Source organism: Athene noctua, chromosome 1 (genome assembly GCF_965140245.1).
Source record: "Athene noctua chromosome 1, bAthNoc1.hap1.1, whole genome shotgun sequence".
Classification (NCBI taxonomy): Eukaryota; Metazoa; Chordata; class Aves; order Strigiformes; family Strigidae; genus Athene; species Athene noctua.
The window spans coordinates 141,810,070-141,823,153 of NC_134037.1; positions in this window are offsets into that span (position 1 = coordinate 141,810,070).

A 13,084-nucleotide genomic window follows, 5' to 3' on the forward strand; every position below is an offset into this window, starting at 1 on the left:
TCTTAAGAGATGTGAGGTTTTGCCAATTTCTTGTTCATATTCATAAGGTATAAAGTCAGAGTAATACATGAAAAATGTAATTGTTCATGTAGCTAGAAACTGCAAGCAGGGAGTCATAGATGAGAATATGAATAAGGATCCCAGTAGAGCATTTCCATGTTGTTTAAGCTCTAGCATTGTTACTTCTAGTGGAAGATGCTGCAAACTGAAGCTTTCCGTTTTTCTGAAGAAACAGACACAACACAGTCAGTGACAAAATAAACCTCCTACAGATTTTTCTTTCAGGCTATCTTCACCAGCTGTAAAAAAACTAAATAGACTTTGAGCTGAGAATCAAGTTGGCCCATCAAGGCCCCCTCCTACCATTTCTGACAGTCATGTCATTTGTGATTTTGGATTCAAAGACCTGGCGAATACTATTCTTGCATATTGGCATATTAACGATTATCATTAACTCCTACCAATGGCCCATCTATGGCAGAACCCAGAATGAGAGCCTAGTCCTGCTTAAATGTGTTCAATAAACACATATCAAATCAGACACTTTCTTTTTTCCAGTGAAAATTTTGTCAAGGATGATTATGGATCTGCCTTAGACATAAAGGTCTATAGAGTAAACATGGAAAAAACTCCAAATATTTTCTTATTTGTTTCAAAGCAATCATCATTCTTTTGTGGTGTCCAATAGCAGCCAGCATCAGAGTCTTCAATTAAAGTTGCACCACTTATAAAAATAGATAAATACACAATCAATTGCCTTTGAGGGATGTTTCTTTCTATTGGGCAAGCAGGAAGTTGCTTAGGGCCTAAAACAGGAACAAGGATTTTCTTTAGAAAGTCATCCCATGAGTAATATGACAGTGGATATTTTTATTATTCTTAGATATGACTAATTCCTTTCTGTATCTTTTATTGCTGAGGTCAGCAAATATGCAAATTTTGCATTTTATCAGTCTGACAGTTATTACCTTTTCTATTTTCTCAGGTATCTCCTTGTTCTTCCATTACAGGATAGAGCATAAAAAAAGCTTTGTGGAATCAGTCAGTATTTTGTAGGCTTCTATCTGCATGACTGCAAGGACGAACAACTGCCTATTTAAAAATATTTATTTTTCATTGTTGTAAAGGCAAATATCAGCCATTCTTAATGTGGATATTAAGTGGAACAGTGATCCCAGTGGAACACAGGTGTCAACTGGAAGTAGCTAAATGATTTCTTGCTCAATATTAATTTATTTGAATGCTACCTATAAGAGCATTATCAGTGTCATTTATCTGAACAAGGTCTATTTAGCTTGCACTTCATTTCGGGAGGTGTAGGAAAGAGTTGTCCCTTTAATTGGTTGACATCCAGCCATGCATTTCATGCATTGTCAGTGTGTCCTGTTCTGCAAGTACTTTTTTGAAAGACACACCCTCAGCTGTTCCATTTGCCCAACCCTCTAAAGTATGACACTCTTAGAAAAAATACAAAATATTTGAAATATATTAAGGGCTCTCTAGCTGGAATAAATGATAAAAAATATTCTGCAAAGATAATATATCCCTTCATACTGGCACGGATTGATCCTTATAAAAGCTAACTATTTTCCTTCCAAGTTTGGGTTTTAAATTTCTCTCAGTTTTCTTGAGAACCATTTACTCATCTGTCTCTCACAAAAAAAAAAAAAAAAAAAAAAATCATACACTTGGTGCCTACCAATGCCAATGACTTTTAAAAGCAGTCGTCTTGTAGGTGCCATGAAATATTCACTAGACAGCTCAAGCTATTTTCCAAATATAAATATCTGTCTGTGGATCATTACAAGAGGCAGATGGGGCACAAATCAAAATTCATATGAACCTTTTTTTTTTTTTTTAAATAGTCTCTATATAGTCCTATAACAAAAGAGCTCATTTGGATGATTTACATGATAGATCAGGGGAGTTATCACTGCACAGGAAGTACCCATCAAACTAAATATTTTTAAAAGAAACCCATTTTACTGAAGGAAAATTTATATGCTTTAGCACCAATGACATTGCTTTATACATAATTGGATATTACAAAGCAAAATAACATCATGCTTTCAAATGGGAAAAATTATCTCAAAAACAAACTGCAGGTCTCTTGGAATTTTTAGAGATTAACGATAGACAGGACCCTTACATTTAATCTAGAGCAACATCTTCAAATCATATCAAAGGATGGGATCTATTTCCTCAAGTTTCAGGAATCCAGAAGCCTAGCACATAGACTACTCTTGTCAATGCAAAGATGTGGGCACTTCTAGAGGATAATTATTGCATATATTTGAGACTCCTGTCACAGGGCAGAAGAAAGCAGCTGTCTTTTCTTGCACTCAGGGGTGCTGAAAGTGGATACCTAAGTGTCTGCACTTCTGGTTCGTGATGGAGTAATAGGGAGAGATGATGCATCAACTAAAATATGGACACAGGCTGAGGGGTGGGACATCTCAGTCATACTGAACAGGAGGGAGGTGAGAGGATTGGAGAAGGGGGAAAGGGTGGGACTAGGGCCCTGTGCAGTGGGAAATGAGCATGACTTAGTGATGTTGGTCTGGGAAGTTAGGAGAGCTTGTGTTATCAAGTAGCCATTCATGATGTCCTGGTGAAAAAAAGGATTTCCCTCTAGGGAAATCTAAGTTGTGTTTGTGAGTGTATCTATTGTGTTTAGAGGAATATGGGTGGCCCAGAGCCATCAAGAGCTGCACTAAATGTTGAACTGAGAGCAGTCTATCTAGGCATTCCAAGCTTCAGATGCCCTAGATCCCCTCTGCTCCTCTCTACAACAAAAGAAGACTAGGATGGGCAGATGTGGTGCTGTAGACAAGACACCATGTAGCACCATGAGGACAACCTTAAGAATGATGTTATATATAAGTAGGGGCAGAACCGGTGTCCTGCTCTCAGTTTGATCAGAACCATTCTACCACGCTTTTATAAATCCAACCCCTTGAGAGGCTATGGATACTAGGTGACAGTGTCTTGGGTACTGTGATAAGGGTACCAGGTGATACTGAATGATATCCAATGTGTAAAGCAAAAAATCTATCACAGGCGTTTTCTAATTGTTTAAATTTTGAGACATAATACCAAGAATGCATCCTCAGTTAATTATCCTCCTCCCATGCACAAATACAGGCTGGGCGATGAGTGGATTGGGATCAGCCTTGAGGAGAAGGACTTGGGGATATTAGTGGATGGAAAACTGACTATGAGCCAGCAACGTGTGCTCACAGACCAGAAAGCCAACTGTGTCCTGGGCTGCATCAAAACAAGTGTGGCCAGCAGGTCGAGGGACGGGATTCTCCCCCTCTACTCTGCTCTCGTGAGACCCCACCTGCAGTGCTGTGTCCACCTCGGGGCCCCCAACATAAAGAAGGACACAGACCTGCTTGTGTGTGTCCAGAGGAGGCCATGAAGATGCTCAGGAGGCTGGAGCACCTCCCCTGTGAGGACAGGCTGAGAGAGTTGGGGGTGTTCGGCCTGGAGAAGAGAAGGCTCCAGGGAGACCTTATAGCGGCCTCCCAGTACTGAAAGGGGCTACAGGAAAGGTGGGGAGGGACTCTTTTTCATGGGGTGTAGGGAGGGGCAACAGTTTTAAACTGACAGAGGGTAGGTAGGTTTAGGTTAGATCTAAGGAAGAAATTCTTCCCTGTGAGGGTGGTGAGACAGTGGCAGAAGTTGCCCAGAGCAGCTGTGGCTGCCCCCTCCCTGGCAGTGTTCCAGGCCAGGCTGGACGGGGCTTTGAGCAACCTGGGCTAGTGGAAGGTGTCCCTGCCCATGGCAGGGGGGTGGAACTAGATGGTCTTTAAGGTCCCTTCCAACCCAAACCATTCCATGATTCTATGATTCTATGATTTACTTTCTTCTCAAAGCTTGCATTATCTCTCTTCAGAGCCTTTTTCATTTGCTTTTTAGTCCATACATGTTCAGTGCACAACTTTCGAAAGCAATATCATCTGGACAGTGCTATAAATGCTGTACCTGCTGAAGAGAAACGCAAGAAAACATCCCTGCTTCTGAGCTGTTGCATCACAGTCATTGGATTTTTGCTGCAGGGATGAGATAACCTTTTTCTTTCTTTTGCCATTGAGGTTGTTTGTAGCTTGTACTACCAAACTCTGTTCAGCTGTGCAGCATGAGTGAACAGCTATGCAATGAGCTGGCAAACACTAAGGATCTTTACTCACACTGAAAGATTGTAATTGACAAAAATGAATCAAGCAGCAGAAGCAGAGTTAAACTTCCCTACCTTTGGGGCTTGGTGGTCCAAGCCTGACTTAGTGATGGTGTCAAGGCTGAGAGGCACGAAGATCTCTTCACCTCCTACCGGATTCCACCCTACTGGATTCACAGCAAAACCAGACTCTCACAGTGCTGCCAAGCTCACCCACCCTGACTCTCAGGCAGAGTCATGTGTCCTATGGGTGCAGGGGCCATACTTCCAAGTTGCTCTGCAGATCCACCACAGGAAATGCATGCACTGACATCGAGTGAGAAATTATCATTAATTCATCTGTAACTCAGGGATGAAGCCTCAGTCAGGATCAGTGGCTGTCACGCTAGGCATTCTCCAGATACATACAGAAATCTTTCCCGTATGGGCACTCACTATGCAGCAAGACTTTTCATACGGCACGGGAAGGTATATATCTAGTTAAGGCTTCTGACTCCAGAGACTGGACATCTTTTTAAGGTCATCTCTAGTGTCAGTCAAAAGACAGCTTCATCCAGTTGACAGGGGTCTAGGTGAATACCTGGCAGTTTTAGCTAGTGAGTCAAAAGTGACTGGTTTTGATGACAACTTCATTACTTCCTAGCTGGCTAGAAAAGTTGGTTCAACCTAACCCAAAGGTTAAACACAGTTCAAGTCAACTTTAAAGAATTAGAAACCAGATTCCATTGAAAAATCCCTAGAAGATGAAGATCTGCTTACTTTCTTCCTATTCTTTACATTGATTACAGTGGCCTTTGATTAAGGCCCTGAGTGAATTTTATGCTAACACCAAGTGCATGCTGAGTAAACATTTGTGCAGCAGAAAGTTAAGGAGCTCAAAACTTGAAAAGCTGAAGTTCTTGTTTCTGTCTGAATCAAAAGGAATGCCAGATTCCCCAGACAGAACTGCTGGATTTAAACTCTGGCTCTGGAGATTCTGGCTACAGACTACACAAACCCTCCCCAGGCTGAACTGTACATCACCTATCCACCTACAGCAAGCTGGTGGGGGGTTTTGTGCTGCTTTTTTAAAGCAGGTTAGTGTTGGCTGTGCCTCTACCTGTCGACAGGTGTTCACTGTGGTGGCATGTGCCAAGTAACTTTCAAATTAGCTATTTTTGGTGCCAGTAGTAGTAGCCTTCCTGATGGTTACTTCAGCTGGCATGAACAATCCTTAGCATCCTTGCTTGGATTTTGCAGGCCATGTTAAGCCCATGGTGCAAAACCTTAAACCTTCAGCATTATCAGCCAGCTCAGGTTAAAGCTACTCAGAAGTCAGTATTACAGCCAGTTGCAATGTAGGTATATCCCAAAGTTTCCAAGCATATGCTACCCTGTATTCTTTGTGCTTGTTCCTTGGCAGTATTTCACTGTAAAAGTTCAATGATTCCTGCCCTCCCTTTTTATATAAATTTTTCTTCAGTCGTTCTAATCTCCAAAGACTCTGAATCTAAAGAGCAGCCTCATTGATTTACCAGCTAGATCAAGATAGAGGGGGAAAAAAGGCTGGAAACAAATGCAGATTAGATTGAACAGCTATGCAAAGGATGCATATATAGTTAACATTAAAATGCGAAGAGCAAGTTAATGGCATAATGTCAGCATCACTTGTGGTACAGTTAGAAAGGTTAAAAATAAAAAGAATCCTCCTTGAATATAGTCTGCTTCATCTGGGTCTTACATGAGCTATGAAGCTTGACTTTTTTAGAGCTTGAAAAACCTCAGACCTGCTCACGACCATCACAAAGCAGAACAGTACTATTCTGGCTGCAGAAGACACCTGGTATCCCTGAAAGCTTTCCCTGCTCCTCTGTTTATTTAGTACCTGCCAGCCACTTGCTTAAGCATTGGTTACTTTAAGATGGATAACTAGAGATGGGCTGTTTATCTGGGCAGACAGGGAGAAAGCAGGAGGGATTTGCCCTGCATACAGCATTCCTAACTTGTTTTCTACCATCTCAGTGTTTGGGTAATATGGTATTTATAGGCACTTCTTCAACCAAAGGGAATGATAAAAGGAAAATAAAAACATAATTCATGAATCAGATCTAGTCTACTAACAGCCTGCACATACATATGTCAAAAATTGTGGCTGGGGGAGTGCAGAGCAACTCCTCAAGCAAAATGGCTCCTGAACCATGGTTAGAAAGCTAAGGACAAATCACAAGTTCCCCTAAATGGAAATGATAAATGGCTTATTATGCTGCAATATAAGGACTGTTCAGGTCCACACTCACTGAGCTATCAGTCTTTTCCAACACACACACACATACAAAAATTTTTATTTATATATATATATATATATATATATATATATTCTTGGCTTTGAAAGGGACAATTACACCAGATTTCATCACAGTCCTTCTGTGGCTTTCTTTGAAGCTGAGCAGATAAACACTGTTATCAAGGTCTACAGAGACTCTGTCTAAACTCTTTACACACATTTGTTCAAAATGAAAATGTGAGCTGGCAGCAAACCAGGCTTCCCCCATGTTCTCCCACTTGCTTTCTGATCCCAGAGAGATGCCATGGATGTGTGCATGCAGCACGTGGGCTTTTCCTCCCAGAATTTTGATCACCTCAGGAGCTGGGCTACTGCTAGAGAGAGAGCCTAGGGCTTCAGATAATCTCAGAATGGCTGCTATATTTATTCAAAATTTACCTGTCCTAACTGCATGGCAACATAAGCCCATACGTTCTAGGGCGTGCCTGTACATCTCCTTCAGAGGTAATTTGCTCAGTTTCTGTTTCCTGTCATTTGCTTCACATGTAGAGCTAGGTATAAATTCCTGCTGCAGTTCTGAGCAATTAATATGGAGGGGTCACTGAGCAGTCATAGTGAGGAAAAGTAGGCCATCAATAAAAATAATAAAAATTCAGAAGAACTTATGATGCCCTCTGCAAATCAGTGACATTGTTCTTTTGGATGTCAAATGAAAATGTGTTACGACTTACAAGATAAGCTTAGAGAACAACTAAAAATCAAACAGAAATTTCCTAACTATCTCCTTGTCAGCTAAGAGTATCACAGAGACCATTGTTACCAGCATATCTAGTAAGCCTGCTGCATGCAAATAACCCTTGATTTATTTCACAAGCTTCCAGATAAACCCAGTGATCATTTCTATTGCCGTTAGCCTAAAACATACTACAGAAGCGTGAGGAGTACTCAGGAAAGAAAAACTCGGGGAAATATGTGTGAAATGTAATCCTGTTGCCATTTGCCACATGCTGAACGCATGCGTCATCAGCTCAGGAAATTAATAAACTGTAGATCAGGAATATCCCTTGGACCTAGGAGACAAGTTGTAGATGATTTTTCATTGAGCTAACCTCATAATCTAGACAAACTTTCAAAATGTGTAGACACTGCTCTCCTTATCCTGGCAATACTGCCCACATTTTTTTCCTTGCTTCATGTTTATTATTGTGCTTAATTGGCCAAAATGATTGACATGTTTCTGCTTCAATACAAATTCTCCTGGGTTGAAGGTTGGGGCTTAGCAAGGGGATTAGAAATAGGCCTTACTTGATGTTAATAGATTCCTGTCTAGTACAAAGCAAGCGAGGATGAAAACAATACTACTACAGTTTTTTAATAGACTCATTCATGTTTCTTCTCAGTCCCCCAAATTAAATATGTTCTTTATATTTCCATTTTCTGTGTGGCATTAAACCATGAGCATTAATGTTTGCTGTGATGCAGTTTATAATTCATTATTTAATGGAGGATTTATTTATTTTTCCTCCACGCGCATCTAGGTAACCATTTTTACATTAAATTGTTACTTTCTGAAGATGCAACTGACACAAGCATGTGGAGCACAAAGCACAAAGCAGATGGGGTTGTCACCTGTGAAGAGATCGAGAACAAGTTTTATTTCCCTCAAGGAATCCTCTGTCTGTATGCCACTATCATGAAAATGTCCGTTTGTTGGCTCAAAGCTTAAGCCAAAGGAGTCTGCTGCCAAGTGATTACCTTCCTGTTTTGGCATTCACTGCTTGCTTTCTGTCTCAGAGCCGTAATTCCTTGAGATAGGATAGAAAGTTCACAGGTTGGGATTATCTAGGTGTGGCTGACAAAACCAACACTGTGGTGATTCTTCACATTGCCATTATTTCTCCTTAGAGGTGTGCCACTCTCTGAATTCTTAAAGGAAAAACTGCAACAGCACTATGTGGTATAGTTGCAGTACTAAACACACAGATGGTAAAAATCATACTTGAGCTGAGTGGATGAACTACCTGACTCTGTGGGGCTTGAAATGGAGAATTTAAAGCAACCAAAGATATCTGTTTCTGCTCCAGTTAATCGTCAGTAAAAACACTGTCCTGGTACCTCTCGTTTCTGCACCCACTACAGATGTATGTAGGTGTCTGTGTATGCAGGTGGAGGTCTTCTGTTTAAAAAGCTGCTACAACTTTCCTGAAATCTCACAATGGCTGCAAACTGTATGTTTACTTTGTGAATCCTTCTCTTGTGTTTGAAATTCAAGTGAAATTCTCCTTGGCCACCTTGAGTCTGTACACATCATGTGCCAAGCAGCAAGGCGCTCAGGAAAGTTTGCTTTTTTTTTTTTTTTTTAATGACATGCAGCACTTTCCCTGGCACAGAAACTTCAAAACTCTCAGAAAAGAGTTTGAAATCTTTAGCCTTTTTTTCTGATTTCCAGAGTGACAAAATCACGTATGTGGCAGGGCTCTGCCCTCTGCCCCCTCCCCTTGGTCACTCTTCCTCTGGCTGTCACAGAGCTCTTAGACAATAATCAGAGCCTCCAGCTACCTTGCCCTGCAGTCCAGGCTCCCATTGATAAGAGCTTTGACCTCTGTATTCAGAGCCTGAGTTGACTATATAGTAATAATAGCTCTTTAGGGAACGTAAACTGTAGTGGGCTCATCCCTGTCCCTGCCCAAAGGGTGAGCTGCAGCCTGAGAGATCTGTGACATGAGCATCATCCCTCCTAAAGGAGGATCTGGCTGAAGAAATCCAGAGTATCCCCTTCCCTTTCTGTAGTTTTCTTCTCTGCTGATTTTTTCCTGTGTTATCATGAAAACTGGTCACGGAGCCTACATTACCGAGACAGAACATCAGGGCAGCCGGACGCTTAATCTGACTCAGGATGGCATATATTTGCACTCTCGTTTAAACTGTGCTGCATCGTTTGTGATGAATAGCTCTAATGGCCCATTTTCAAATCTGCAGATCAGCTATACTGCTGGGTTTTGGTGTTCCAGAAAGGTAGGGTAAGGATTATTGAGGCTTTAGAGAGTTAAAGAGGAGATTAGATGTAACCCACATTGAAGGTTTAGTAAAGAAAGCAGAAACAAAACAGAAGAAAAAATTGAAGGAAACTTCTTGGAAAGAGTTTGGATTTTTTCCTTTTTTTAATTTTGTGATATGGGAGGGCTTATAAAGCATACACTTTAAGATTGTAAGTTTGCCTTCTCATTGGCAGCAAGACTAGAAATTCCCTAAGAACTCCTGTGGCCTGAACTGTGCAAAATACACCAATAAATGTTACTAAAAGGCCTCACAGTACGTGATCAATTCAAAATTTGTCTCTGGTGCCTGAGCTTTTGTGTCACTTGATATGTCACGTGCATTTCCTTTTTCTGTGGTCTGTATATTAACATTCAAGTTGCAAGCAAGGGGAAGAGAGGTAGAGATGAATGTGAACAGCCATAAATCCTAATCTTTGAAATGACCCCCCACCCAAGAGCTTTAAGTGAAAACATATGTAGATTTTTAAAAAATGTAAATAAATCCTTTGCAATTGTTCTAGAATTCTTACCCTTTTTGTTCAGCTTTGCTGAGCCAAGAAACTGTCTACATTCTTAGTCTAAACATATCCCCCTTGTCTTTAATTTTTCATAATTAAACACACTTTCCACAGTGTGTAATCCAACTGGGGCAGGTCTAGATTGCCTTTCCATGTTGTTATAAATTGAGGCCCTTGCTGCAGAAAGAGGGAAGAAATCTCTGAGTATGCCCAAGTAAAACACAAAACAAAACAAGACCCAAAACAGATTTTAACATTACCACAGTTTGTCTACGCCTTCTCTGACTCCACAGCACTTGTCTGAAACAACAAACAAGCACAGGCAGGTCTGGTGCCTTCGCTGCAGTCCTGCGTGTGCCTGGACGAGGAGCTGCGTTGCTGGAAGGTTGTGAGCAGCCCCGCTGTCCTCGGCGCACATCCCTCTGCATTTTGAGATAGGTGAGAGTGCTTCCAGAACTTCCCAAATGAGAACTGTGGTTTGCAGATGTGCCTTCTGTTCTTCTTGGGTGACATCAGCAATGATGAGGCTTTCTTCTACATTTTACAGGCAGCCTGCATATGTCAGAATTTCATAATAGTCAATGACAAAGATGTCCAAATTACCAAGGCGTTTCCTGTGACTGGGGAACAGCTGTCCCAGGTTGGAGTCAAGGGAGAGTGGGATGAGAAACGTTCATTTGTGTGCTGTAAAGAACTGACTTTGCTCCGTGGATCATGATTTGAATCTGAATGGAGCTCTGTTTAAGGTTTGGAAAAGTTGTGCAGCAGAGACTCTTAAAAACTTGCCACTTGCCAACCATAGCTGCTATTTGCAGTTAGATAACTTCAGTGTTTGTAATATTCAAGGAATTTCCTGTAGTAAGCACAGAAAAGTACAAATGATACTGAAAACTCTGAGACAGCTGTATCTGCTTATTTTAGGTAAAACTGAGAAGCTTTCAAAGACCATGGCTCTTTGTGCCTCTTTACTTCTGGTCACCTAAACACAGTGGTATCAAAATAGAGATTGGCACTGACAACAAAAAGGGAGGTTTGTGTCATTTCAAGTCTGAAATGGATCAGTTCTGTCATAAAAATTTTCACAGAAATTTCAGAATTGAGTATCTATATTAATTTCAAAAGTCTCTCTAGTTCAAAAAAGAACCCTTATCTTGGATCTATTTATTGTCAGTTGAACAGATTCTCTATATTGCTTTTAGCCCCCCCTTACTAGTTAACTCACTCTCTTTTTAAACTTAACATCTTTGTTGACACAGGAGATAGTCTTGTGAGGCAGTACAAGTGAAGAGGTCTGGGACCCATTCCCAAGTAGTTATTCATTTCAGGTGCTCCTTCTTCAAAATCATTAGATATATAATTTACAGGTTCATAATCCCCTGAGGAAAACTGCCAGTCAATGCTCAGTAACTAGAGCTTGCTACGAAAATGAACAGCGTGCCTTGAGAGGCATCACACGAGGAACCAGAGGCTCTTCTCAGGAGAAATGTATGAGGGACAGATTCAAACTCAGCCAAAGCCTGCTTCCTGAGCTCTTTCACTTGCTTAAGACAACCACAACAGCAAATTTTCATGTATATTTGCTTTGTGCTTCCAAAATGTCTGCTAACCCCTGTTACATGGCTGAAGAACCCTGTGATCAATATCACTGAAACATCTAAGTGCAGGTCATGTAAACTTAGACTACTGTCCTTTTGAGATAATTTTATTATTCATTTCTGATGTCTCTTTAACAGCTTTCTATGTCTCACGATATTTCTTACTTTGATTCCTGCAAGTTGTACAGATACTAACTTTCCTGCTGCCATTTCTTAGCATTTTGTCCTGTCCCAACCTAACTTCACTATAATTTAGCCTTACTGTTGCTCTGCTTCTGTGAAAGTTACATGGTGTACAGTTACATAGCATATTTCTACTATTTGCCAGGCATGTCTTCAGAGAAAAGGCATTTACCTTCTAAATTTTGGATTATTTATATTCTTGCTTGTTTCTCATATGTCTTTTATGGTTTCCTTAGAAAAAAGAAAAAACTTCCACAATGTACAGTTTGGTATACTGCGGATAAACATCTGTCATAATCAGAGATTAAATGACACAGTGTTTTAAGATGGAAAAAGAAAAAAATAACTTTTTAACCAGAAAATTTATCATCCGTCATGATGTCTGTGCACAACTGCAGATATTATGTTAGTCCTGTTAGCAACACTAACATCCAGTGAGCTAGAGGTCATCTCTCTCTCACACTTTGCAGACTTAAGACGATATTTGAGATATAGTTTATATTTGATGTCCCTGTTTGCATTGTGCTTTCAAAATTTTCAGTGCAAACACAAGTTACAATAAGCACCTCTCTTTACACACAGCTCCCCTTTTTACCCAAATGTGCTGCTAAGAAACCAAACAGCCACTCCTTGCCCCATGAAAGGGGAAAAGGCTGTTCAAGTAGCCTGTAGTCCTGTGAGAGCAAACAGGAATGACTCACCAACTGGTGTGGGTGTGCTATGGCTGAAGAGATGTAATCCCACTTTGACACCAGGTGATGGATTTGAGAAAGATTTGTAGATCCACAGGTCATTTTACAAACAAGCAGGGTGGTTTCCACCCCTGACCGTGTAAGTTAAGCGTGCAGGTAAGTGTGCTGAAACCCAGGGGACTTTTGCTTAGATCCCAGAACTGATCTGTTTTCCTTTCACCAGTGGCTATTAAACCTAGCACAGCCTCCACTGCAGGAAGTCCCTAAACTGCTGAATGACAGCAAAGGGAAGTGAATGCCAGAAGAAGGAACGATCTGCTGTGATTTCCTTCTCAAGGGTTTTGATTAAACTGGTCTAACATCAACGATGTGATGCAGGGCAGAACCCAATATGCCATTCCTATAATCCACAAGTCAAAACTACATGAGTCAGGTGATTTGCTTCAGCTAGAACAGTCTTCCTGGCCACTGTAACTCCAGTTCTACCAGTGTAAGAAGAAGAGAGTGAAAGATCAGGTCCACTGATATTTAACTTGGTTTGCTGATCCAAAAAGACAATAAGGAAAAGCACAAGTAATGATAGGGTGGAAAACAAACAGAAACTTAGAACAA